We start from the raw sequence: 27,598 nt of genomic DNA, 5'->3' as shown, positions 1-27,598 counted from the left end.
TATTTATATCTATATACATACACTACCATTCAAAAGTTTGGGGTCACTTAGAAATGTCCTTGTTTTTGAAAGAATAGCACATTTGTTGTCCATCAAAATAACATCAAATTGATCAGAAATACAGTGTACATATTGTTAATGTTGTAAATGACTATTGTAGCTGGAAACAACTGATTTTTAATGGAATGTCTATGTAGGTGTATAGAGGCCCATTATCAGCAACCATCACTCCTGTGTTCCAACGGCAAGTTGTGTTAGCTAATCCAAGTTTATCATTTTAAAGGGCTATTTGATCATTAGAGAACCCTTTTGCAATTATGTTAGCACAGCTGAAAACTGTTGTTCTGATTAAAGAAGCAATAAAACTGGCCTTCTTTAGACTAGTTGAGTATCTGGAGCATCAGGATTTGTGGGTTCGATTACAGGCTCAAAATGGCCATTAATAACTTTCTTCTGAAACTCTTCAGTCTATTCTTGTTCTGAGAAATGAAGGCTATTCCATGCGAGAAATTGCCAATAAACTGAAGATCTCATACAATGCTGTGTACTACTCCCTTCACAGAACAGCGCAAACTGGCTCTAACCAGAATAGAAAGAGGAGTGGGAGGCCCGGTGCACAACTGAGCAAGAGGACAAGTACATTAGAGTGTCTAGTTTGAGAAACATATGCCTCACAAGTCCTCAACTGACAGCTTCATTAAATAGTACCCACAAAACATCAGTCTCAACTTAAACAGTGAAGAGGCGACTCCGGGATGCTGGCCTTCTAGGCAGAGTTGCAAAGAAAAATCCATATCTCAGACTGGCCAATAAAAAGAACAGATTAAGATGGGCAAAAGAACACAAACACTGGACAGAGGAACTCTGCCTAGATGGCCAGCATCCCGGAGTTGCCTCTTCACTGTTGAACTTTGTAAGGATTGTTTAAAAAATAACAATATTTTGGAGATTGTTTCATTTTAATGTAACCGAAAGTGAGCAGTTGTAATCTGAATGAAGGGAAAAAGGCCATTCTTGAACATGGGGTGAGACATTCTTAGTAATTTACTAGAGAACCATTTTGGATTTAAGTATAACTTTTGCATGCCTGATGCCTTTAGTGAGAGGTCTAATGCTTTAATATTTAATCATTTCTGCCCTCCGAATTCATATTCGTTATATAAATAGGCCCTTTTAATTATGTCTGGCTTGCCATTCCCAATAAATTTGAGTATTTTTTGTTCATATAATTTAAAAAGCAGGTCTATGGGTGTAGGCAAAACCATAACAAATAGGTAAACTGTGATATGACTAAAGAGTTCATCAGGGTGATTTTTCCACAAATAGACAGGTATTTTCCTTTTCATGGTAGCAAGATCTTATCTATTTTTGCTAACTTTCTATTAAAATGTATTGGAGTGAGAATTTCTTTCTTTCAGGATATGTATACCGACTATGTCCACATCCCCGTCAGACCATTTTATTGGTAGACTACACGATAATGTAAAAGTATATATTTTTTGTGATCTAATTTGGTTATAACACAGAGAGGTTAGAAAAAGTATCTAGAACCTTTAAGGCTGTGGAGGGATTATAATTGTGGTTTTAAAAGAAAACATGCATCATCAGTGTACAATGACACCTTTGTTTTTAAGCCATGGATTTCTAATCCCATAATATTATTGTTGGATCCAATTTTACCAGCTAACATTTTGATGGCAATAATAAATAGATATGCTGATAGTGGACAACCTTGTTTTACTCCTCTTGTATGTTTAAAACTTTCTGAGATGTAGCCAAATGTACTTATTTTACTGTGCATTCTACAACCTGCTGTATTCAGTTCATGCAGTATCATACTATTGATTAATACAGTAAGTTACTGATAAAATTACAAAAATGGTTAACAGTGTGTATTTGACTTAATCAGTTTTCATCACAATGTTACAAGGTTATGATTATATAATACAATGCTTTCACCTTGCATGTTCCAAAAAGTACATAGTCCAACACTTTGTGACATTTACCTTGAACTGACATTTCATTAGTTAAAAACGTATGTTTGCCTCTTTTAAAATCTAAAACTTATCAGACAATTTCAATGCAATTCTAGAAATTATGTGGAAGGTAGATAGGCAGGTAGCCTAGTGGTTAGAGCATTGGACTAGTAACCGAAAGGTTGCAAGATTGGCAAGGTAAAAATCTGTTGTTCTGTCCCTGAACAAGGCAGTTGACTCACTGTTCCTAGGCCATTATTGAAAATAAGAATTTGTTCTTAACTGACTTGCCTAGTTAAATAAAGGTTAAAATATATATATACACTGCTCAAAAAAATAAAGGGAACACTTAAACAACACAATGTAACTCCAAGTCAATCACACTTCTGTGAAATCAAACTGTCCACTTAGGAAGCAACACTGATTGACAATAAATTTCACATGCTGTTGTGCAAATGGAATAGACAACAGGTGGAAATTATAGGCAATTAGCAAGACACCCCCAATAAAGGAGTGGTTCTGCAGTGGTGACCACAGACCACTTCTCAGTTCCTATGCTTCCTGGCTGATGTTTTGGTCACTTTTGAATGCTGGCGGTGCTTTCACTCTAGTGGTAGCATGAGACAGAGTCTACAACCCACACAAGTGGCTCAGGTAGTGCAGCTCATCCAGGATGGCACATCAATGCGAGCTGTGGCAAGAAGGTTTGCTGTGTCTGTCAGCGTAGTGTCCAGAGCATGGAGGCGCTACCAGGAGACAGGCCAGTACATCAGGAGACGTGGAGGAGGCCGTAGGAGGGCAACAACCCAGCAGCAGGACCGCTACCTCCGCCTTTGTGCAAGGAGGAGCAGGAGGAGCACTGCCAGAGCCCTGCAAAATGACCTCCAGCAGGCCACAAATTTGCATGTGTCTGCTCAAACGGTCAGAAACAGACTCCATGAGGGTGGTATGAGGGCCCGACGTCCACAGGTGGGGGTTGTGCTTACAGCCCAACACCGTGCAGGACGTTTGGCATTTGCAAGAGAAGAGCAAGATTGTCAAATTCGCCACTGGCACCCTGTGCTCTTCACAGATGAAGCAGGTTCACACTGAGCACGTGACAGACGTGACAGAGTCTGGAGACGCCGTGGAGAACGTTCTGCTGCCTGCAACATCCTCCAGCATGACCGGTTTGGCGGTGGGTCAGTCATGGTGTGGGGTGGCATTTCTTTGGGGGGCCGCACAGCCCTCCATGTGCTCGCCAGAGGTAGCCTGACTGCCATTAGGTTCCGAGATGAGATCCTCAGACCCTTTGTGAGACCATATGCTGGTGCGGTTGGCCCTGGGTTCCTCCTAATGCAAGACAATGCTAGACCTCATGTGGCTGGAGTGTGTCAGCAGTTCCTGCAAGAGGAAGGCATTGATGCTATGGACTGGCCCGCCCGTTCCCCAGACCAGAATCCAATTGAGCACATCTGGGACATCATGTCTCGCTCCATCCACCAATGCCACGTTGCACCACAGACTGTCCAGGAGTTGGCGGATGCTTTAGTCCAGGTCTGGGAGGAGATCCCTCAGGAGACCATCCGTCACCTCATCAGGAGCATGCCCAGGCGTTGTAGGGAGGTCATACAGGCACCTGGAGGCCACACAGACTACTGAGCCTCATTTTGACTTGTTTTAAGGACATTACATCAAAGTTGGATCAGCCTGTAGTGTGGTTTTCCACTTTAATTTTGAGTGTGACTCCAAATCCAGACCTCCATGGGTTGATAAATTGGATTTCCATTGATTATTTTTGTGTGATTTTGTTGTCAGCACATTCAACTATGTAAAGAAAAAAGTATTTAATAAGATTATTTCATTCATTCAGATCTAGGATGTGTTATTTTAGTGTTCCCTTTATTTTTTTGAGCAGTATATATATAGTAATTGTTTGACTCTTGTGGTACAGTAGAGATATGTAGAGTTGAATGACAGCTACAGTTTTGCATTCAAGAGAACAATGTCTCTACCAGAGAGCTTGGCTGTGCCAAAAATGGCACCCTATTTCCCTATGGACTCTGGTCAAATGTAATGCATTACACTACATAGAGAATAGAGTGCCATTTGGGACGCAGCCAATGTGCTCGTATGAAAGAACCAAAGCCCCATCCATGCTGTAGTAGTATCTCAGGGTATATTATCTAGCTCCTAAAGGTTGACTTAGAGGGATCAGGGTAAAGAAAAGTGCTTTTCTCAGTGGACACACTAATTTATTGCCCATATTAGAAGAGCCAGCTCTGACTTGAACTTGTGTGGGGGATCAGTGGCAATTAATTAATCAAAATGTGTTTATAAAGCCTCTTTTACATAAGCAGTTGTCACAAAGTGCAGAAACCCAGCCTAAGACCCCAAAGACCCCAAAGAACAAGCAATGCAGATGTAGAAGCACAGTGGCTAGGAAAAAATCCCTAGAAAGGCAGGAACCTAGGAAGAAACCTAGAGAGGAACCAGGCTCTGAGCTGTGGCCAGTCCTATACTGGCTGTGCCAGCTGGAGATTATAAAGGTACATGGTCATTAAGGACAGATCGTTCTTCAAGACATTCAAATGTACATAGATGACCAGCAGGGTCAAATAATCCCCGTGGTTATAGAGGGTGCAACAGGTCAGCATCATAGCCAAGCATTCAGTGTTCGAGACAGCAGGTAAAGGAGGGAGAAGGAGAGAGAAGGAGAGAGAAGAGAGAGAGAGAGAGAGAGAGAGAGACAAAGAGAGAGAGAGAGAGGTGGGGGGGACAAACACTGTCAGTTAGGCCTCAGAAGTGGGTTGTGTTAGCCTATCAGTCACTGGGCTAAATCCCCCTTCTGACACAAAGCTGGGGAAGGAGCTTGGACTGTGGAACAAAACGTTTTGTTCATCTTCCTCCACTTTTCATTGGAAAACAAAGTTAGTTTGCTCATGTATAGAGAAAACAGCTGGTAACTGACTTTTATTTAGATATACTTTCCCAGCTCATCTACGACAATAATGGACATAGGGGTGTATTGGGTAGAGGAGGAGATAACAGCTGTATAGAAAATTGTAATTTCAATAATTGTTTTATTGAATCTGATGTAGTTTTGATGTAGCTTTGATGTTCTTTCAGGAGTTTGTTCTGTTTAGTTATAAATTACAGAAATGTCTAGAAGAAAATCCACATTGTGTTTAATATCTTCTTAGTCCTCCTGGGTTGATACAGGCATTTTATATTCTTTGTGAAGGATTTCCACCATGTTGTTTTTCCCCAATTTCTCCAAATGTATTTTTCTTGTGTTCCAGACCCTGGCGACGCTCCTCCAGCTCTACTGATTGGAAGGTCAGATTGCATAGCAACCACACGATTAAATGGATCTAGTCTACAGACCTTGAAACTGTTGGATGAAAATGGATCCCTTTCATTGGATTATAATTACCAGGAAAAGGAAGTGTGTTGGCTTCTTTCCTCAGACTCCTCCAGACGGCTACGCTGTGCTAAAATGAAGAATCTGAATGGATTTACAATGGAAATGGATATCAAAACAGTACAAAGTTTACAAAGTATGTCTTGCAGTGTGTCAAGTGGTCAAAGATATTCTCCAACTTACAATGTTTGGCAACTATTGATTTTTTTGCACACTCAGTCATGCCCCTTCAGAAAGCCTTAAAACGTTCCCGGTCTCTCTTTTTCTCTCCTTCTTCCTCTCTCTATGTCTCTCTCTTCTCAATGTCCATTTTCCTCCCCCTTCAAGCAACCACATGCACACACAGCACTTAGGCCTGTATATCTTCATATTTTCAAGTCTGTTTTTTTTCCCCACTTACTTTCACAATGTAGGAAATGCCTACCCAATGCACTTCCCATGGTCACTCTCTTCTTCAGGGTCATTGTAGTGCTAGTCTATCCTGTTAATTCAATAATTTAAGGAATGCTGTTCATGCTCAGTATACCATCAATGTTAGATTCCTTCCTTACTTTGCATTCAGTTATGTGTCTTTACCTTTAATGAATGACATGAATGTCCATAATAAAATGCTGTCTAACATAATGGAAGATCAGCAGGTCTATCCTCACAATATGTCCTTAATCAAAGAAAGTTTTGGTGGCAAGAATTTAATGACTTTGTTTTCATCCATAGATGTAGAACACATGACCATTGATTGGCTCACTGGAAACTTCTACTTTGTGGACCATGTAAGCGACAGGATATTTGTTTGCAGCCATGTTGGGGACACCTGCATCACCATCATAGATTTAGATCTGACCAATCCTAAAGGAATCGCTGTGGATCCTCTTATGGGGTAAGTTATCGTTGTATGTTTACTTTGACTGGCAATTACAAGTGTAACCTTTAGTATCCCTCAAGTCCATTGGCTCCATCTATTGTCACAGATCTTGTCATGGTATGCATTTTTTTGTGTCCATTTAACTTGACATAGAAACCAATTGGCTGGTATTCAATCAAGTGCACGGAGTGGTTTTCCGAATAGCGCTTCCAGAAATGTGTTTTCCATGGTAGTAAACACTTTGGGGGTAGTAAACACTTCAAAACTGCCACTTCTGAAAAACCATTCCAGAAACACAGTACAGTATCTTCAGTTGATTGAATAAAGCCTTTCTCAGAATGTTAAGCCTTTAAAACCTTGTGCCTACTGTATCATATAACAATACGCATGATTGCCTGTCCTTATGCAATGCAGATATTGCTTTCCTTTTGGAGCATGTCTAGCTGTGTAAATGCTGGGGAGCCAGTGCTCCAGACAGCTCCCACTGTCACTAGGTTTCATCAGTATTTACTGATTCCCTCGCACAAAATGGATGTGTGTGAGTGTGTGTGTGTGTGGGGGGGGGGTTGTGGAGGTCTGATTATATTATTTCAGTAAAAGGGTTTCTGTTCTGTTGTAAGATTCCCAGGGAGAAGGAACCCAGGAGCTCAACAGAGAGAGAGAGAGTCAGCCCCATTATTTTCATGAGGGTACAAGGACAGGCATGAATTCAGAACAGCTGTTTAATGAGAAGCCTTTCTCTGAGAGATGCTGTATCTTAGCACCAGGGCTCTTGGTGGAGCAAAGGACATTTACAGTGCAAACAACACCAGAATGAGAGCATCGGAACTTCTCTTCTCGATGTGTGTTATTTGGCGGTTATATACTAACCCAGGCCCGGCATTATGGGCGGGCCTTAGGGGGCCTGGCTCGCACTACCGTACCTCCTTGCCTGTCCAAATAAAATATTGAAATATTGATAATGTATTAGACCGAGACGCACGTCGTCAGGAAGACAGATCAATCTCACTTTAAACATCTGAAACAGCACTTCTCTGTCTCAGTATGTATAGACCATGTATCTGATGCTGTCTGGACCAAAAGAGTATGGCATGTCATACTATTTCTGGCCAGACAGCATCAGATACATGGGCTACATATAGAGGGGCATTGTTTTGCTCGCTCAGATTCTTTCTCCAGTGATATAGTTTCAGCAGAGAGGAAAAGGTGAAGAGAGAGGGCTCACTTTCGCCAAAATCTGTCTAGAATAAGCCCAATGCATTTCTATGGGAATAATATGCAGACCTAAACTTGTCGCCTACCTTCCCGCCTTTGGAACAAAGGCTCCCATTGTTAGGGCGGAGACATGAGCATCTTGTCATTATGGATAAAAGAGCTAGAAAATTATATATCATACACTGCTGTTGAGGAACAATGGGAAAGTAATTCTGTTTTGAAAGTTTGCGAATTAAAGTTCCTCAGTATTTGAAAAATCTTTCCAACACTCCCGGCCTCGATAATAACCAAGCCTCGGTGTGAAAGAGAAAAATATCATGATCTGATGATCCCATATATCTAGTGGTAACGTGACAAAAAAATCAGCTGTCTGTCCCAAGCTCACTGGCACAGGAAACTCTGAGAACCCAGAATAGGCTAGTTGATACAATGTTTAAAGTTCACGAATGACAGCTTCTGGCCAGACCCAGTGATGATTTGATACAATGTTGAACTTCACTAGCAATAGTTCAAGACAGATAGAAAGGGAGGCAGACAGGCAGCGTAGAGAGATTAATGTGATTGAAAGAACCAGAATTTTCGTCAGGATATTTTTGACTATTTTTATTTGTCAGCTTATGTATTTTACTTAGTTGACGATGAACATTATAGGCCTACTGCTGCATTGGCCTATAGGCTATCTCTGAGTTCTATGCTCTCATTTCTTTAGCTGTCAATGGACCACACAGCGTATCAATGTTTCCATATTGCAGAGGCTGGTGCTCTTGCCATATTTTAATTTTAACATTTAGATTTGTATCATTTTACTTCAACTTTTTATGACTAACCATGTGACAATGATTTTGACAAACAAAAACATTATTATTGAAATGAAACTGTCCCACGAAAATGCACATATAACTGGCACGCAGATCTATAGAAATGGTAGGATAAATTGTAACCCCAAATTTGAAGCTCTTTACTATTACACCCATTCAAAAAATGTGAATGCACAAGCACGTGCACACATAGGAGGTCCCGTGAAAAAACAGGCTTGCCTATGGAAATGAAAGGCCCGTCCAGCTGATTCATTCTGGCGCCGAGTCTGTACTAATCTCTATTATACATGGCCCCTTAAAGCTAATATGTATTTTTAACTAATTTGATGGATAAAACCTTTACAGTACTTTTCCTCAGTTTAACCTCAGCATCCAGATTATTCAACATAACTTCAGATGCATGCTTCTGGTTCTCAATATAACTCCTGTATCTCTAAATAATGCAGCGTCTACTCTGCATAGCAAAATGATTCCTGTGAAGTGAACATTTTTATTGATACAAGGATTTTAGATTGGTTTCTCACATCCTCGCAATGAATTCCCCACCTAATTCCCCAAAACACTTCCTTCCTATGAAATGTCTCTGTGTTGTTTTGCTAAAGCAATACGGCTTGTCTCTTATGATTCACTGTGAATCTATGCAGCGTGTTGCTGTGACTGTGTTTGCATGGAGAATGACAAACATTCCCTTTTAACTTCATGAAAATAGAATGAAATTACTCCCAGGACAAACATGCCTGTTTACTTTACATGGAAAAACATTAGTTGTGGAAAAGTTAGTCACTTACACACACACACACACACACACACACCAACACATACACACACACACACGTGCGTGCATGATGTGACGTGGTGTGTGTTTTGAGGGATAATGGTGTAGGAGGAGAGTGCATGTGCAGGCCCCTCCGGGAGCAGGGAGCTGGGCATGAATTCTGCCAGCTAGATTGGTTATCAGGAGGAAGCGTTTTTCTGGTCTCGTCTTCCTCTAATTGGTGAGACATAGCTACAGCTGTTTCTAGTGAGAGAGAGAGCCTGGGGCAATGGAGTGAAAACAAAAAGAAATTGGGGAGGTTGGTGATAGCAGCATAGCATGAGGAGCAATGTTAACGGAATATGTTCTGACACCACCCTACATTCTATTTTGCTGTTGTTTAGATTTTTTCTTTCTCTTTCATGAAAAGGAATGCTATTCTTTTACTTTTTGCCTCTGGAAAGCTTTGATGGATATGGTATGGTCTATTCTTCCCACTTTTAAAATTATCTTTGAAAAGGAATTGAAATGAGAGTGAACTTTGTTTCATCTTGCCTGTGGTAGTTTTAGTTACACTCTTACTTCCCAAACAAATAATTTTGACTGAGGGGGCATATTTTTACATCATCATATTTTGATGGGAGAATGGATTTTGATTAGGCTAAAAGCAAAAACTAAAATAACAACAATGTTTATTAGTTTAGTCAGGCCTAGAGTTCCTTTCCCATTTGATTGTGGAACATACATACAATACTTTAAATCCCTCTAAACCCTTTGATAAATAAATCCTCCAATAATATGAAACCTAGTGAGTTCTCTTGGCATATGATGTTGTAGGTTCTCTGCAGTGCAGGCCTCAAATCAAATCAAATTGTATTGGTATCATACACATGATTAGCAGATGTTAATGTGAGTGTAGCGAAATGCTTGTGCTTCTATTTACGACAGTGCAGTAATATCAAACTAGTAATCGAACAATTCCCCAATAACTACCTAATACACACAAATCTAAAGGGGTGAATGAGAATATGTACATATAAGTATATGGATGAGCGATGGCCGAGCGGCGTAGGCAAGGTGCAGTAGATGGTATAAAATACAGTACATACATTTGATATGGGTAAGATATGTAAACATTATTATAGTGGCATTATTTAAAGTGGCATTGTTTAAAGTGTCTAGTGATCCATTTATTAAAGTGTCCAGTGATTGGGTCTCAATGTAGGCAGCAGCCTCTCAGAGTTAGTGATTGCTGTTTAGCAGTTTGATGGCCTTGAGATAGAAGCTGTTTTTCAATCTTTCGGTCCCAGCTTTGATGCACTCTCTTGGTCCCAGCTTTTGATGCGCCTTCTGGATGATAGCGGTGTGAACAGGAAGTGGCTCGGGTGGTTGTTGTCCTTGATGATCTTTTTGGACTTCCTGTTACATCAGGGGCTGTAGGTGTCATGAAGGGCAGGTAGTTTGCCCCCCGGTGATACATTGTGCAGATCGCACCACCTTCTACAGTGCCTTGCAGTTGAGGGCGGTGCAGTTGCCATACCAGGCGGTGATACAGGATGCTCTCGATTGTGCATCTCTAAAAGTTTGTCAGGGTTTTGGGTGACAAGCCAAATTTCTTCAGCCTTCTGTGGTTGAAGAGGCGCTGTTGCGCCTTCTTCGCCACACTGTCTGTGTGGGTGAACCATTTAAGTTTGTCGGTGATGTGTACGCCCAGGAACTAAAATAATGTCCACCTTCTCCACTGCTGTCCCTTCGATGTGGATAAGGGGGTGCTCCCTCTGCTGTTTCCTGAAGTCCACGATCATCCCCTTTGTTTCATTGACGTTGAGTGAGAGGTTGTTTTCCTGACACTACACTCCGAGTGCCCTCACCTCCTCCCTGTAGGCTGTCTCTTCATTGTTGGTGATCAAACCCACTACTGTTGTGTCATTGTCATACAAATAGTTGTACTCATCCTTAAAAATGTCGTACTGGAGAGAAGAGGACCAAAACGCAGCAGGTATGTGCAGGCTCATCTTGACTTTTATTCACTATCAAAATGAATGCCAAAATAACAAACCATGAGAATGAATGAACGAACAACCAACAAACAGTCTGGCAAAGCATAGGCTCAACACAGAACAATTCCCCACAAACCCCAGTGACAAACAACTCCTACATATGTGACTCCCAATCAGGAACAACGATTCCCAGCTGTTCCTGATCAGGAGTCACAAGACACACACCAGACTGCCACGTCCTGACCCCAAAACTACTACACCAGCTCCATCTGCTGGTCAGGACGTGACAGTACCCCCCCCCTCAAGGTGCAGACCCCGGAATGCACCTAAAAAAGAAAAACAAGAAAAATCCCCAATACCCCAACAAAAACCCAACAAACAATAACCCCTAAACCATAAGGGAGGGAAGGGAGGGTGGCTGCCGTCAACGACGGCACTGTGCTACACCCTCCCTCCCCAACCCACCTATCCTGGAGGTGGCTCAGGTGCAGGCCGTTCCAGGCTGTCGGGGCAGTCTGGCAACTCGGGACAGTCGGGGCAGTCTGGCAACTCGGGACAGTCGGGGCAGTCTGGCAACTCGGGACAGTCGGGGCAGTCTGGCAACTCGGGACAGTCGGGGCAGTCTGGCAACTCGGGACAGTCGGGGCAGTCTGGCAACTCGGGACAGTCGGGGCAGTCTGGGCAGTCTGGCCACTCCGGCAGGTCAGGGCAGTCTGGCCACTCCGGCAGGTCAGGGCAGTCTGGCCACTCCGGCAGGTCAGGGCAGTCTGGCCACTCCGGCAGGTCAGGGCAGTCTGGCCACTCCGGCAGGTCAGGGCAGTCTGGCCACTCCGGCAGGTCAGGGCAGTCTGGCCACTCCGGCAGGTCAGGGAGTGGCCACTCCGGCAGGTCAGGGCAGTCTGGCCACTCCGGCAGTTCAGGGCAGTCTGGCCACTCCGGCAGTTCAGCGCAGTCTGGCCACTCCGGCAGTTCAGCGCAGTCTGGCCACTCCGGCAGTTCAGCGCAGTCTGGCCACTCCGGCAGTTCAGCGCAGTCTGGCCACTCCGGCAGTTCAGCGCAGTCTGGCCACTCCGGCAGTTCAGCGCAGTCTGACCTCTCTGGCGACTGTTGACTGGCGGGCAGCTCTGACGACTGTTGACTGGCGGGCAGCTCTGACGACTGTTGACTGGCGGGCAGCTCTGACGACTGTTGACTGGCGGGCAGCTCTGGACGACTGTTGACTGGCGGGCAGCTCTGACGACGACTGTTGACTGGCGGGCAGCTCTGACGACGACTGTTGACTGGCGGGCAGCTCTGACGACGACTGTTGACTGGCGGGCAGCTCTGACGACAACTGTTGACTGGCGGGCAGCTCTGACGACGACTGTTGACTGGCGGGCAGCTCTGATGACGACTGTTGACTGGCGGGCAGCTCTGATGACGACTGTTGACTGGCGGGCAGCTCTGATGGCGACTGTTGACTGGCGGGCAGCTCTGGCGACTGACTGGCGGGCAGCTCTTGCCCCGTCAAACAGCCCTTGTGCCCCCCCCTAAAAAATTATTGGGGGTGCCTCTCGGTCTCCCTTACCTCGCCAGCCTTCTTCCGCTGCTTGGTCCTTTGTTGGTGGGGAATTCTGTCATAAAAATAGTTGTACTCATCCTTAAAAATGTCGTACTGGAGAGAAGAGGACCAAAACGCAGCAGGTATGTGCAGGCTCATCTTGACTTTTATTCACTATCAAAATGAATGCCAAAATAACAAACCTTGAGAATGAATGAACGAACAACCAACAAACAGTCTGGCAAAGCATAGGCTCAACACAGAACAATTCCCCACAAACCCCAGTGACAAACAACTCCTACATATGTGACTCCCAATCAGGAACAACGATTCCCAGCTGTTCCTGATCAGGAGTCACAAGACACACACCAGACTGCCACGTCCTGACCCCCAAACTACTACACCAGCTCCATCTGCTGGTCAGGACGTGACAGTCATCTGCAAACTTGATGATTGAGTTGGAGGCGTGCATGGCCACGCAGTCGTGGGTGAACAGGGAGTACAGGAGAGGGCTGAGCACACATCCTATGTCCGTAAACACACCAGCCAGCTGGTCTGCGCATGCTCTGAGGACGGAGCTAGGGATGCCGGCCAGGCCAGCAGCCTTGTGAGGGTTAACAAGTTGAACTGTTTTACTCACATCAGCCACGGAGAATGAGAGGAGGGGATGCAGTCTTTGTTAGCGAGCCACGACGGTTTCACTGTATTATCCTCAAAGTGGGCAAAGAAGGTGTTTAGTTTGTCTGGAAGCGTGACGTCTGTGTCCGTGACATGGCTGTTTTTGTTTTCTTCCCCGTGATTTCCTGTAGACCCTGTCACATATGTCACATGTCTGAGTCGTTGAATTGCGACTCCACCTTGTCCCTCTACTGGCATTTCACTTGTTTAATTGCCTTGTGGATGGAATAACTACACTGTTTATATTCAGCCATATTTCCAGACCTCTTTCCATGGTTAAATGCGGTTGTAACGACCGTTGTTGCAATGAGACCAAGGTGCAGCGGAGGATGTGTTCATCATAAAGGATTTTAATAAACGAATGAACACTACAAACAAAACACAAAAAGAAATGACAGCCAAACAGTCCTGTCAGGATTAACACAAACCTAGACAGAAAATAATCACCCACAAAACCCCAAAGGAAAAACAGGCTGCCTATGTATGACTCTCAATCAGCAACAACGAACTACAGCTGTTCCTGATTGAGAGCCACACACGGCCGAACCAAAGAAACAAACCAACATAGAAAAATAAACATAGAACGCCCACCCATGTCACACCCTGGCCTAACCAAAATAAAGAACAAAAACCCCTCTCTGTGGCCAGGGCGTTACAGCGGTGAACGCGCTTTCAGTTTTGCACGAATGCCGCCATCCATATATGGTTTCTGGTTAGGGTAGGGCTCCAAGTTAGGATTGAGGGGGTGAGGAATTGGATGATTGGATAGAAACACTTCTGATTTGGAGATGTGGAGAGTAGTCGCACTATTATCATTTCAATTGCATTATGTCACTGAAATCACAAAATTAATGCAGATTCAGCTTCTCTTTTCAGTCCCTATATCTACACCATCTTTCATGGTTATTTAATCTAATGGTCAAAAAGACAAAAGCAACAATACCTTGAGATATTATGTGTATAATGTGCTGGTAGTCATTGTCTTTTTGATGGAGGTCATGGTACATCCCAAATGTCACCTCATTATGTTTTCAATTATTTTTTAAAGAAAGTAGTATTTAACAGAGAATGTATCACCTCACTTTCACATGCAACATGCAACAACTGGTGTTCATAAATACATTCACTGTATTTTTATGGAAGAAAGGATTTGTGATGTGCAGTTTCTCTTTTGAGGAACAACTGCACAAAGAGGAGCCCTGGAGGTTTTGCCCAACTGTTCTATGGACTAGAGAAATGTCCGATAGGGACAACTAGTTGGGGCTAGGGGACAGTATTGAGAATTTTGAAAAAAATATGTGCCCATTTTTAACTCCCTCCTACACCAACTCAGAAGCTAGGATATGCATATTATTAACAGATTTGGATAGAAAACACTGAATTTTCTAAAAACTGTTTGAATGGTGTCTGTAAGTATAACAGAACTCATATGGCAGGCAAAAACCTGAGAAAAATACAAGCAGGAAATGAGAATTTTGTGGCTGTACTATCTTCGAGTCATTGCCAATAGAACACACAGTGACAAAGGATTCATTTTGCACTTCCTACGGCTTCCACTAGATGTCAACGATCTTTATAAAGTTGTTTGAAGTGTCTATGAAGAACAGAGACCGGATGAGAAGGAAGGGAAGTTGACGTCCCTGGGATGTCGTCACTTCATTATTGTGCGCACATGCGCGTTCATGTGAGATGAGACTTTGTATTTCAAACGTTTATCAAGACACAGGAGAGGTCCTGTTGAAATATTTATCCGTTTCACGTTCTCAAGGCCCTAAAGATTGATGCTAAACAAAGTTTGACATGTTTGAACGAACGTAAATATAATTTTTTTAAATACTTTTCGTCGTGACTTTTCCCTCCCCCGCCCTACATTTTGAGTAGCCTACCGAACGCGCTAACAACATGGAACAACTTGGAGTTATTTGGACATAAATTATGAACTTTGTCGAAAGAAACAACATTTGTTGTGGACCTGGGATCCCTGGAAGTGCCTTCTGATGAGGATTATTAAAGGTAAGGGAATAGTTCTAATGTTATTTATGATGTTAGATGACTCCAACATGCCGGCTAACTGTATAGCCTAGCCTATTTTTCTGAGCGCAGTAGTCAAATTATTGCAAAGTGTGCTTTCCCAGTAAAGTTATTTTGAAATCTGTCAATGCGGTTGCTTTCACGAGATATTCATCTATAATTCTTTGAATAACAGTTTAATATTTTATCCACGTTTTATAATGAGTATTTTTGAAAATTTACTGGCAGTTTTTGGGGGAGATACATTTTCTGAACGTCATGCGCTGATGTAAAATGCTGTTTTTAGATATAAATATGAACTTGATGGAACAAAAAATCCATGTATTGTCTAACATAATGTCCTAGGAGTGTCATCTGATGAAGATTGTCAAAGGTTAGTGCATAATTTTAGCTGGTTTTCTGCTTTTGGTGACGCCTGTCTTTGCATTGACAAAACATTACACACAGCTATTTTCAATGTACTCTCCTAACATAACCTAACTTTATGCTTTCGTCGTAAAGCCTCTTTGAAATCGGACAACGTGGTTGGATTTAGGAGATGTTTATCTTTCAAATGGTGTAAAATAGTTGATTGTTTGAGAAATTGAAATTATTAGATTCTTGCAGTTTTGAATTTCCCGCCATGGTATCTTGTCAAGCAATCCCGTTAACCTCTTACATCTAGACGTTCCGCTAGCGGAACACCTGCTCCAATATCCAATGATAGGCGTGGCGCGAATTACAAATTCCTCAAAAAAAAAAACTTCAATTTTTCAAACATATGACCATTTTACACCATTTTAAAGACAAGACTCTCCTTTATCTAACCACACTGTCCGATTTCAAAAAGGCTTTACAGCGAAAGCAAAACATTAGATTATGTCAGCAGAGTACCCAGCCAGAAATAATCAGACACCCATTTTTCAAGCTAGCATAGAATGTCACATAAACCCAAATCACAGCTAAATGCAGCACTAACCTTTGATGATCTTCATCAGATGACAATCTTAGGACATTATGTTATACAATACATGCATGTTTTGTTCAATCAAGTTCATATTTATATCCAAAAACCAGCTTTTTACATTAGCATGTGACGTTCAGAACTAGCATACCCCCCGCAAACTTCCGGTGAATTTACTAAATTACTCATGATAAACGTCGACAAAATACATAACAATTATTTTAAGAATTATAGATACAGAACTTCTTTGTGCAATCGAGGTGTCCGATTTTAAAATAGCTTTTCGGTGAAAGCACATTTTGCAATATTCTGAGTAGATAGCCCAGCCATCACGGCTAGCTATTTTGACACCCACCAAGTTTAGCCCTGACCAAACTCCGATTTACTATTAGAAAAGTTTGATTACCTTTGGTGTTCTTCGTAAGAATGCACTCCCAGGACTGCTACTTCAATAACAAATGTTGGTTTGGTTCAAAATAATCCATAGTTATATCCAAATAGCGGCGTTTTGTTTGTGCGTTCAAGACACTATCCAAGGATGACAAAGGGTTACGCGCCCGACGCGTTTCGTGACAAAAAAATTCTAAATATTCCATTACCGTACTTCGAAGCATGTCAACCGCTGTTTAAAATCAATTTTTATGCCATTTTTCTCATAAAAAAGCGATAATATTCTGACCGGGAGTGGTGGTTTTCGTTCAAAGATAGAGAAAGTAAACATGGAGTCGACTCGTGCACGAGCCTGAGTCTCATAGTACTGTGACCGGCCACTATCCAAACGCGCTAATGTTTTTCAGTCAGGGCCTGCAAAGCCACGATTCAGCTTTTTGCCGCCTTCTGAGAGCCCATGGGAGCCGTAGGAAGTGTCACGTAACAGCAGAGATCCCCTGTTTTGGATAGAGATAATCAAGAAGGCCAAGAAATGGTCAGACAGGGTACTTCCTGTACAGAATCTTCTCAGGTTTTGGCCTGCCAAATGAGTTCTGTTTTACTCACAGACACCAGTCAAACAGTTTTAGAAACTTTGGAGTGTTGTCTATCCAAAGCTAATAATTATATGCATATTCTAGTTTCTGGGCAGTAGTAATAATCAGATTAAATCGGGTACGTTTTTTATCCGGACGTGAAAATACTGCCCCCTATCCATAACAGGTTAACGGGATCAGAGCGGGAAGGGGTCCCCAAACAATGTCAGTATACAGCAAGCTATTGTTCACAGTGTACCTCTAGGTACATATCAGAATGACCTGTATAAATTGCTTAAGAGGAAACCCTGATACATGTTAATCTTTGTTTTACAAGTGGTTCTGAAAGGTCATGAAATTACCTTTCAAATGATACATAATATAACCAACTTTGAAATCACCAGCTACAACTATTGTTAAAAAATTGCCCATATTGTGTCATTGACATTAGAATGTTGGCAGCTTAGCAATAGAATTCCATGTAGTGTTTTTGAATTGTAACTTTGGTCATAGAGGAACCACATTTCACACACACTGCTAGAGCAGGGTTTTAATATTTGTAGATACAAGACATTCACAGGTTTCACGGAAGCCTTTTTCCAACATGGTTGCCAAAAAACACAATGGGGTCTTATTGGATGAATTTCGCATGACCATACCTCTACGAAATATAATTGTAGTATGCCCAATAATATGTTCAAATGTTCATAGTGATGAAGAATACACAAACGAATGAGCCAGGTGTGCCAGATATACTACATTACCAAAAGTATGTGGACACCTGATTGTCAAACATTTCATTCCAAAATCATGGGCATTAATATGGAAAAGGTCCCCCCTTTGATGCTATAGCAGCCTCCACTCTTCTGGGAAGGCTTTCCACTAGATTTTGGAGCATTGCTTCGGGGACTTGCTTCCATTCAGTGACAAGAGCATTAGTGAGATTGGGCTCTGATGTTGGGCGATTAGGCCTGGCTCGCAGTCGGCGTTCCAATTCATCCCAAAGGTGTTTGATGGGGTTATGGTCAAGGCCCTGTGCAGGCCAGTCAAGGTCTTCCACACCGATCTCAACAAACCATTTCTGTATGGACCTTGGTTTGTGCACAGGGGCATTGTCATGCTGAAACAGGAAAGGGCCTTCCCCAAACTGTTGCCACAAAGTTGCAAGCACAGAATCGTCTAGAATGTCACTGTATACTATAGCGTTAAGATTTCCCTTCACTGAAACTAAGGAGCCCGAACCATGAAAAACAGCCCCAGACCCTTATTCCTCCACCAAATTTTACAGTTGGCACCATGCATTGGGGCAGGTAGCGTTCTCCTGGCATCCGCCAAAACCCAGATTCGTCCGTCGGACTGCCAGACGGTGAAGCGTGATTCATCACTCCAGAGGACGTGTTTTCACTGCTCCAGAATCCAATGGCGACGAGCTTCATACCACTCCAGTTGACACTTGGCATTGTGCATGGTGATCATGTGCTTGACAGCGGCTCCTCGGCCATGGAAACCCATTTCACGAAGCTCCCGACGAACAGTTCTTGTGCTGATGTTGCTTCCAGAGGCAGTTTGGAACTCGATAGTGAGTGTTGCAACCGAGGACCGACGATTTATACACACTACTCACTCCAGCACTCAGTGGTCTCGTTCTGTGAGTTTGTGTGGCCTACCACTTTGCGGCTGAGCTGTTGTTGCTCCTAGACATTTCCACTTCACAATAACAGCACTTACAGTTGACCGTGGCAGCTCTAGCAGGGCAGAAATTTGAGGAACTGATTTGTTGGAAAGGTGGCTGTCGCGATCGTCAAAAGGAGTAGACCAAGGCGCAGCATGCGTAGAGTTCCACATGTTTTAATAAATTAAACTCACCAAAACAAATACGGAAGCAAACGAAACGTGAAGTAATGGTGTGCTTACAGGTACAACACAAAAACAAGATCCCACAACTAAAGGTGGAAAAAAGGGCTGCCAAAGTATGATTCCTAATCAGAGACAATGATAGACAGCTGCCTCTGATTAGGAACCATACTCGGCTCAACACAAAGAAATATAAACCATAGAATGCCCACCCCACACCCTGACCTAAAAACCTAGATAAATAAACCGTCTCTCTCAGGTCAGAGCGTGACAGTGGCATCCTATGACGGTGCCACGTTGAAAGTCACTGAGCTCTTCAGTAAGGCCGTTCTCCTGCCAATGTTTGTCTATGGAGATTTCATGTCTGTGTGCTCTATTTTATACACATGTCAGCAACGGGTGTGGCTGAAATAGCTGAATCCACTTATTTGAAGGGGGGTCTACATACTTTTGCATATATAGTGTATGTCAAGATAAATTATTCTCAGAATTGTGGTAAGAGTGTGCCCAAAAATTTGTCAAAATCACTCCTTTTTTAAGCAATTTATACATGTAAATCTGATATGTACCTTAAAACCTGTTGGGGATAGGGGGCAGTATTTGCACGGCTGGATAAAAAACGTACCCGATTTAATCTGGTTACTACACCTGCCCAGTAACTAGAATATGCATATAATTATTGGCTTTGGATAGAAAACACCCTAAAGTTTCTAAAACTGTTTGAATGGTGTCTGTGAGTATAACAGAACTCCTATTGCAGGCCAAAACCTGAGAAGATTTCAAGCAGGAAGTGGCCTGTCTGAGAAGTAGTGTTTCATCTTGGCTCTTTTTATTGAAGACTCAGGATCTGTGCAATAACGTGACACTTCCTACGTCGTCCATAGGGTCTCAGAGCCCGGGAAAACGTTGAACGATATCGAGGCAGGCTCTGGCTGAAACACTTTATCGCTTTTGGCAAGTGGCCACTCAGAGTACTATGGGCTTAGGCGCGTGCCCGCTTCGACCGAATGGTTTCTTTTCCTTTGTCTGTTTATCTAAACGCAGATTCCCGGTCGGAATATTATCGCTTTTTTCTGAGAAAAATTGCATAAAAATTGATTTTAAACAGCGGTTGACATGCTTCGAAGTACGGTAATGCAATATTTAGAATTCTTTTGTCACGAATTGCGCCATGCTCGTCACCCTTATTTAGCCTTTAGGATAGTGTCTAGAACGCACGAACAAAACGCCACTGTTTGGATATAACGATGGATTATTTTGGACCAAACCAACATTTGTTATTGAAGTAGAAGTCCTGGGAGTGCATTCTGGCGAAGACAACAAAGGTAAGAACATTTTTCTTATAGTAAATCTGACTTTGATGAGTGCTAAACCTGCTTTGTGTCTAAATAGCTAGCCCTGTGATGCCGGGCTATCTACTGAGAATATTGCAAAATGTGCTTTCACCGAAAAGCTATTTTAAAATCGGACATATCGAGTGCATAGAGGAGTTCTGTATCTATAATTCTTAAAATAATTGTTATGCTTTTTGTGAACGTTTATCGTGAGTAATTTAGTAAATTCACCGGCAGTGTTCGGTGGGAATGCTAGTCACATGCTAGTCACATGCTAATGTAAAAAGCTGGTTTTTGATATAAATATGAACTTGATTGAACAAAACATGCATGTATTGTATAACATAATGTCCTAGGGTTGTCATCTGATGAAGATCATCAAAGGTTAGTGCTACATTTAGCTGTGGTTTGGGTTTATGTGACATTATATGCTAGTTTGAAAAATGGGTGTCTGATTATTTCTGGCTGGGTAGTCTGCTGACATAATCTAATGTTTTGCTTTCGTTGTAAAGCCTTTTTGAAATCAGACAGTGTGGTTAGATTAATGAGAATCTTTAAAATGGTGTAAAATAGTCATATTTTTTAAAAATTGAAGTAGGATTTGAAGGATTTGAATAACGCGCCACAGGATTCAACTGGCTGTTGAGTAGGTGGGACGCAAGCGTCCCACCTAGCCCATAGAGGCTAGAAGTCAAAGGTCAAGGGTCAAAGGTTCTGTCCAAAAATGTATCTGGTGGATAGCTGTCAATCTAAGCTTTCTAATGATATATAATTAAAGAGTATATGTGAGCAATAACTTCTTATACTGTATACTGACATTGTTTGTCATAGGGTAAAATCCCAATGTGAAAAATGAATGGGATGGAGGGATGAAAGAAAGATTGATAATGCAGAGAAAGCTACTATTACTGCACTGATATCACACATTCTCCAACTCTGGGGACATAGTCCTTCAAGAAAATCAGTATGAGACATTGTCGGCCCAAATTTGGGGGTCTGTCTCATGGACTGTCATGACCGTAGCGATGATTCTTTTTATTATTTCATCTGTACTCTATCAGCAACAATCATTATTCCAGAAAGCCATCATTGCTTTGCCACATGGAGGCCCATCTGTTTGAGGGAGTTGTTTCTTGCTGACAGAAGCTATTTTTCAGCCTCGCATGTATCACTGGGTTCAAAGGTCACCACTATCTCTCCCTTGACTTATATTTTAGTCATTTAGCAGACGCTTTTATCCAGTGCGACTTACAGGAGCGAATGCATACATTTCATACAATTTCATAAATGTTTTTCCCTGTGCTGGCCCCCCGTGGGAATCGAACCCACAACCCTGGCGTTGCAAACACCCTGCTCTACCAACTGAGCTACAGGGAAGATCAGTTGGTAGAGATTAAGTGGGCTCTCTGCCTCCAGCACCCCTCAGCTCTCTAACTGTCTTTCTCTCTCGTGATGGTCTGATGCTGCTCTGGTCTGGTTCTCTGTCTCAGAGAGCCAACATGACACCATTAGCAAGGCATGTTACAATCTTAACCATTAGCAAGGCATGTTACAACTACAACCATTAATCCTATTTCGCAACAAAGCATCCTTCACCCATGCTGCCAAATATACCCACGTAAAACTGACTATCCTACCGATCCTCGACTTCGGCGAAGTCATTTACAAAATAACCTCCAACACTCTACTCAACAAATTGGATGCAGTCTATCACAGTGCCATCCGTTTTGTCACCAAAGCACCATATACTACCCACCACTGCGACCTGTAAGCTCTCGTTGGCTGGCCCTCGCTTCATACTCGTCGCCAAACCCACTGGCTCCAGGTAATCTACAAGTCTTTGCTAGGTAAAGCCCCGCCTTATCTCAGTTCACTGGTCACCATAGCAGCACCCACGCACTCCAGCAGGTATATTTCCCTGGTCACCCCCAAAGCCAATTCCTCCTTTGGCTGCCTTTCCTTCCAGTTCTCTGCTGCCAATGACTGGAACGAACTGCAACAATCGCTGAAGCTGGAGACTCATATCTCCCTCACTAACGTCAAGCACACGCTGTCAGAGCAGCTCACAGATCATTGCACCTGTACATAGCCCATCTGTAAATAGCCCATCCAACTACCTCATCCCTGTACTGTATTTATTTATTTATTTTGCTCCTTTGCACCCCAGTATCTCTACTTGCACATTCATCTTCTGCACATCTATTACTCCAATGTTTAATTGCTATATTGTAATTACCTCGCCACTTTGGCCAATTTTATTGCCTTACCTCCCTTATATTACCTCATTTGCACACACTGTATATATACTTTTTTTCTACTGTGTTATTGACTGTATGTTTGTTTATTCCATGTGGAACTCTGTGTTGTTGTATGTGTCGAACTGCTTTGCCTTATCTTGGCCAGTTCGCAGTTGTAAATGAGAACTTGTTCTCAACTAGCCTACCTGGTTAAATACAGGTTAAATAAAATTAAAATAAAAAATGTATTAGCAAGGCATGTTACAACCTTAACCATTAGCAAGGCATGCTACAACCCTAACCATTAGCAAGGCATGTTACAACCCTAACCATTAGCAAGGCATGTTACAACCCTAACCATTATCAAGGTAGCTCTTCCTGCATTCATATCAATGTAAAGGAGAAGAAACTGATGTTGTATCTTTCTTTACGTATCTTTATTCATCAGATTTGTGAATACATTTAGCCTTCCTTCTATTTTAATTGGCGATGCACATTTAATGGTCAGTTTAAAGCAATAGCATTTCCATGTAGGTACTGTAGAAGAGGTGATTCCTAGGAAAGAGCTGGCTATAGCCTGCTAGCTTAACAGTAGGTACTCGTGGGGGGTAATTTTAGACAGCCATACAAAACTACAAAACCATACTGGCCCTGACACACCATTTTCTTCTATGTACATGTAGGTAAAATCAGGAAATTAATAATTCTATTTATAAGACTTACAATGATAAGGTTTAGTGGGGTTACTTTCTTTTCATACCATGCCTTCAATTAAACCATTAGCAATGTGTTTTGTCAGGATTCTTCTTGTATCTGTTTTGAGTCCGTGTCCCTTTTTCTTGTCAACTCCTTCCATTTGTAAACCTGTGGGCTCTATACAGTCACTCCAGTTCATTTAGAACTGTCTTTGGTAGTTGGCTCTAACTTAGGTGCAGTAATTGTGTTCAAAAAGTGTTGTGGATATTTCTGAATCATTACCAATGTAGGCATGAATAACCATGGCCAATCATTGTGTTGGTGGATATGAGGATGACAATAGAAGGCAGAATACAGTATTCAGAAACCCTCAACAATGATTTACATTCAAGGGCTACCTAATGAGCTTATGTTAATAAACATATATTTACTGTTATTGCGCTTCCTGGAACCTGTGTTCAATTGGTTAGTGTGTGGCACTAGCAACGCAAAGGTTACGGGTTCATGTCCTGCAGGGATCACATACACCTACTATGTATTCACTCACTGTGCTCTGTCACTTTGAATAAAAGTGTTTACTCAGTGGCATCTTTCTACAAGTTTATTTATACACATTATCTTCTCGTAGGATGCTGTTCTTCACTGACTACGGAGACGTAGCCAAGGTGGAGCGCTGTAACATGGACGGCACCAACCGAACCAGGCTGGTGGATTACAAAACAGCGCAACCCACAGCCGTGGCCCTGGACCTGGCCAAGAAGCTGGTGTACTGGGCAGACGCCTACTTGGATTACATTGAAGTGGTGGATTACAACGGGAAAAACAGGCATGCAGTCATCCAGGGCAGTCAAGTGAGTGTCTAGCCTCATTGTGTTGTCGTCGTGGGGCTAAGCTGAGCTCTGCTTCTGATGATTGTCTTCTTGGGTTTACAGTTTACACGCCACGAAGGGAAATGAGTCTGAGGACATTTATATGAATATTGAGAGGGGACAATCAGAGCTGTGTTTGTCCAGTGTGTGGTTCAGTTGTTAAGAGCGTGGCGCTAGCAATGCCACGGTTGTGGGTTCAATTCTTGCAAGGATCACATACACATACTAAGACATTACAAGAATGATAAAATGTTCCTCCTTGCAGACTGTTAACTACAGCTTTTCAAAACTATACAGTGGGGGAAAAAAGTATTTGATGCCCTGATGATTTTGTACGTTTGCCCACTGACAAAGAAAGGAACAGTCTATAATTTTAATGGTAGGTTTATTTGAACAGTGAGAGACAGAATAACAACAAAAATATCCAGAAAACGCATGTCAAAAATGTTATAAATTGATTTGCATTTTAATGAGGGAAATAAGTATTTGACCCCCTCTCAATCAGAAAGATTTCTGGCTCCCAGGTGTCTTTTATACAGGTAACGAGCTGAGATTAGGAGCACACTCTTAAAGGGAGTGCTCCTAACCGCAGCTTGTTACCTGTAAAAAAGACACCTGTCCACAGAAGCAATCAATCAATCAGATTCCAAACTCTCCACCATGGCCAAGACCAAAGAACTCTCCAAGGATGTCAGGGACAAGATTGTAGACCTACACAAGGCTGGAATGGGCTACAAGACCATCGCCAAGCAGCTTGGTGAGAAGGTGACAACATTTGGTAAGATTATTCGCAAATGGAAGAAACACAAAAGAACTGTCAATATCCCTCGGCCTGGGGCTCCATGCAAGATCTCACCTCGTGGAGTTGCAATGATCATGAGAACGGTGAGGAATCAGCCCAGAACTACACGGGAGGATCTTGTCAATGATCTCAAGGCAGCTGGGACCATAGTCACCAAGAAAACAATTGGTAACACACTACACCGTGAAGGACTGAAATCCTGCAGCGCCCGCAAGGTCCCCCTGCTCAAGAATACATATACAGGCCCATCTGAAGTCTGCCAATGAACATCTGAATGACTCAGAGGACAACTGGTGAAAGTGTTGTGGTCAGATGAGACAAAAATGGAGCTCTTTGACATCAACTCAACTCGCCGTGTTTGGAGGAGGAGGAATGCTGCCTATGACCCCAAGAACACCATATCCACCGTCAAACATGGAGGTGGAAACATTATGCTTTGGGGATGTTTTTCTGCTAAGGGGACAGGACAACTTCACCGCATCAAAGGGACGATGGACGGGGCCATGTCCCGTCAAATCTTGGGTGAGAACCTCCTTCAGCCAGGGCATTGAAAATGGGTCGTGGATGGGTATTCCAGCATGACAATGACCCAAAACACACGGCCAAGGCAATAAAGGAGTGGCTCAAGAAGAAGCACATTAAGGTCCTGGAGTGGCCTAGCCAATCTGTGGAGGGGGCTGAAGGTTTGAGTTGCTAAACGTCAGCCTCGAAACCTTAATGACTTGGAGAAGATCTGCAAAGAGGAATGGGACAAAATCCCTCCTGAGATGTGTGCAAACCTGGTGGCCAACTACAAGAAACGTCTGACCTCTGTGATTGCCAACAAGTACTAAGTCATGTTTTGCAGAGGGGTCAAATACTTATTTCCCTCATTAAAATGCAAATCATTTTATAATATACTGCTCAAAAAATAAAGGGAACACTTAAACAACACATCCTAGATCTAAATGAAAGAAATAATCTTATTAAATACTTTTTTCTTTACATAGTTGAATGTGCTGACAACAAAATCACACAAAAATAATCAATGGAAATCCAATTTATCAACCCATGGAGGTCTGGATTTGGAGTGATACTCAAAAATTAAAGTGGAAAACCACACTACAGGCTGATCCAACTTTGATGTAATGTCCTTAAAACAAGTCAAAATGAGGCTCAGCAGTGTGTGTGGCCTCCACGTGCCTGTATGACCTCCCTACAACGCCTGGGCATGCTCCTGATGAGGTGGCGGATGGTCTCCTGAGGGATCTCCTCCCAGACCTGGACTAAAGCATCCGCCAACTCCTGGACAGTCTGTGGTGCAACGTGGCGTTGGTGGATGGAGCGAGACATGATGTCCCAGATGTGCTCAATTGGATTCTGGTCTGGGGAACGGGCGGGCCAGTCCATAGCATCAATGCCTTCCTCTTGCAGGAACTGCTGACACATTCCAGCCACATGAGGTCTAGCATTGTCTTGCATTAGGAGGAACCCAGGGCCAACCGCACCAGCATATGGTCTCACAAGGGGTCTGAGGATCTCATCTCGGTACCTAATGGCAGTCAGGCTACCTCTGGCGAGCACATGGAGGGCTGTGCGGCCTCCCAAAGAAATGCCACCCCACACCATGACTGACCCACCGCCAAACCGGTCATGCTGAAGGATGTTGCAGGCAGCAGAACGTTCTCCACGGCGTCTCCAGACTCTGTCACGTCTGTCAAGTGCTCAGTGTCAACCTGCTTTCATCTGTGAAGAGCACAGGGCGCCAGTGGCGAATTTGCCAATCTTGGTGTTCTCTGGCAAATGCCAAACGTCCTGCACGGTGTTGGGCTGTAAGCACAACCCCCACCTGTGGACGTCGGGCCCTCATACCACCCTCATGGAGTCTGTTTCTGACCGTTTGAGCAGACACATGCACATTTGTGGCCTGCTGGAGGTCATTTTGCAGGGCTCTGGCAGTGCTTCTCCTGCTCCTCCTTGCACAAAGGTGGAGGTAGAGGTCCTGCTGCTGGATTGTTGCCCTCCTACGGCCTCCTTCACGTCTCCTGATGTACTGGCCTGTCTCCTGGTAGCGCCTCCATGCTCTGGACACTATGCTGACAGACACAGCAAACCTTCTTGCCACAGCTTGCATTGATGTGCCATCCTGGATGAGCTGCACTACCTGAGCCACTTGTGTGGGTTGTAGACTCCGTCTCATGCTACCACTAGAGTGAAAGCACCGCCAGCATTCAAAAGTGACCTAAACATCAGCCATTAACCATAGGAACTGAGAAGTGGTCTGTGGTCCCCACCTGCAGAACCACTCCTTTATTGGGGGTGTCTTGCTAATTGCTTATAATTTCCACCTGTTGTCTATTCCATTTGCACAACAGCATGTGAAATTTATTCTCAATCAGTGTTGCTTCCTAAGTGGACAGTTTGATTTCACAGAAGTGTGATTGACTTGGAGTTACATTGTGTTGTTTAAGTGTTCCCTTTATTTTTTTGAGCAGTGTATTTTTGACATGTGTTTTTCTGGATTTTTTGGTTGTTATTCTGTCTCTCACTGTTCAAATAAACCTACTATTAAAATTATAGTCTGATCATTTCTTTGTAAGTGGGCAAACGTACAAAATCAGCAGGGGATCAAATACTTTTTT

The 27,598-nt window shown here is 43.0% G+C and overlaps 1 pseudogene; it reads left to right on the top strand.

Moving 5' to 3' along the window:
* Positions 1-27,598, top strand: part of LOC106582301 (low-density lipoprotein receptor-related protein 1B-like) — a 407,952-nt pseudogene that overhangs the window by 92,444 nt on the left and 287,910 nt on the right.

This window comes from Salmo salar, chromosome ssa21 (genome assembly GCF_905237065.1).
Source record: "Salmo salar chromosome ssa21, Ssal_v3.1, whole genome shotgun sequence".
In the NCBI taxonomy this organism is placed as follows: domain Eukaryota; kingdom Metazoa; phylum Chordata; class Actinopteri; order Salmoniformes; family Salmonidae; genus Salmo; species Salmo salar.
Note: the sequence above shows the minus strand (reverse complement) of the source record. Positions and strands in the feature narration are given on the sequence as shown.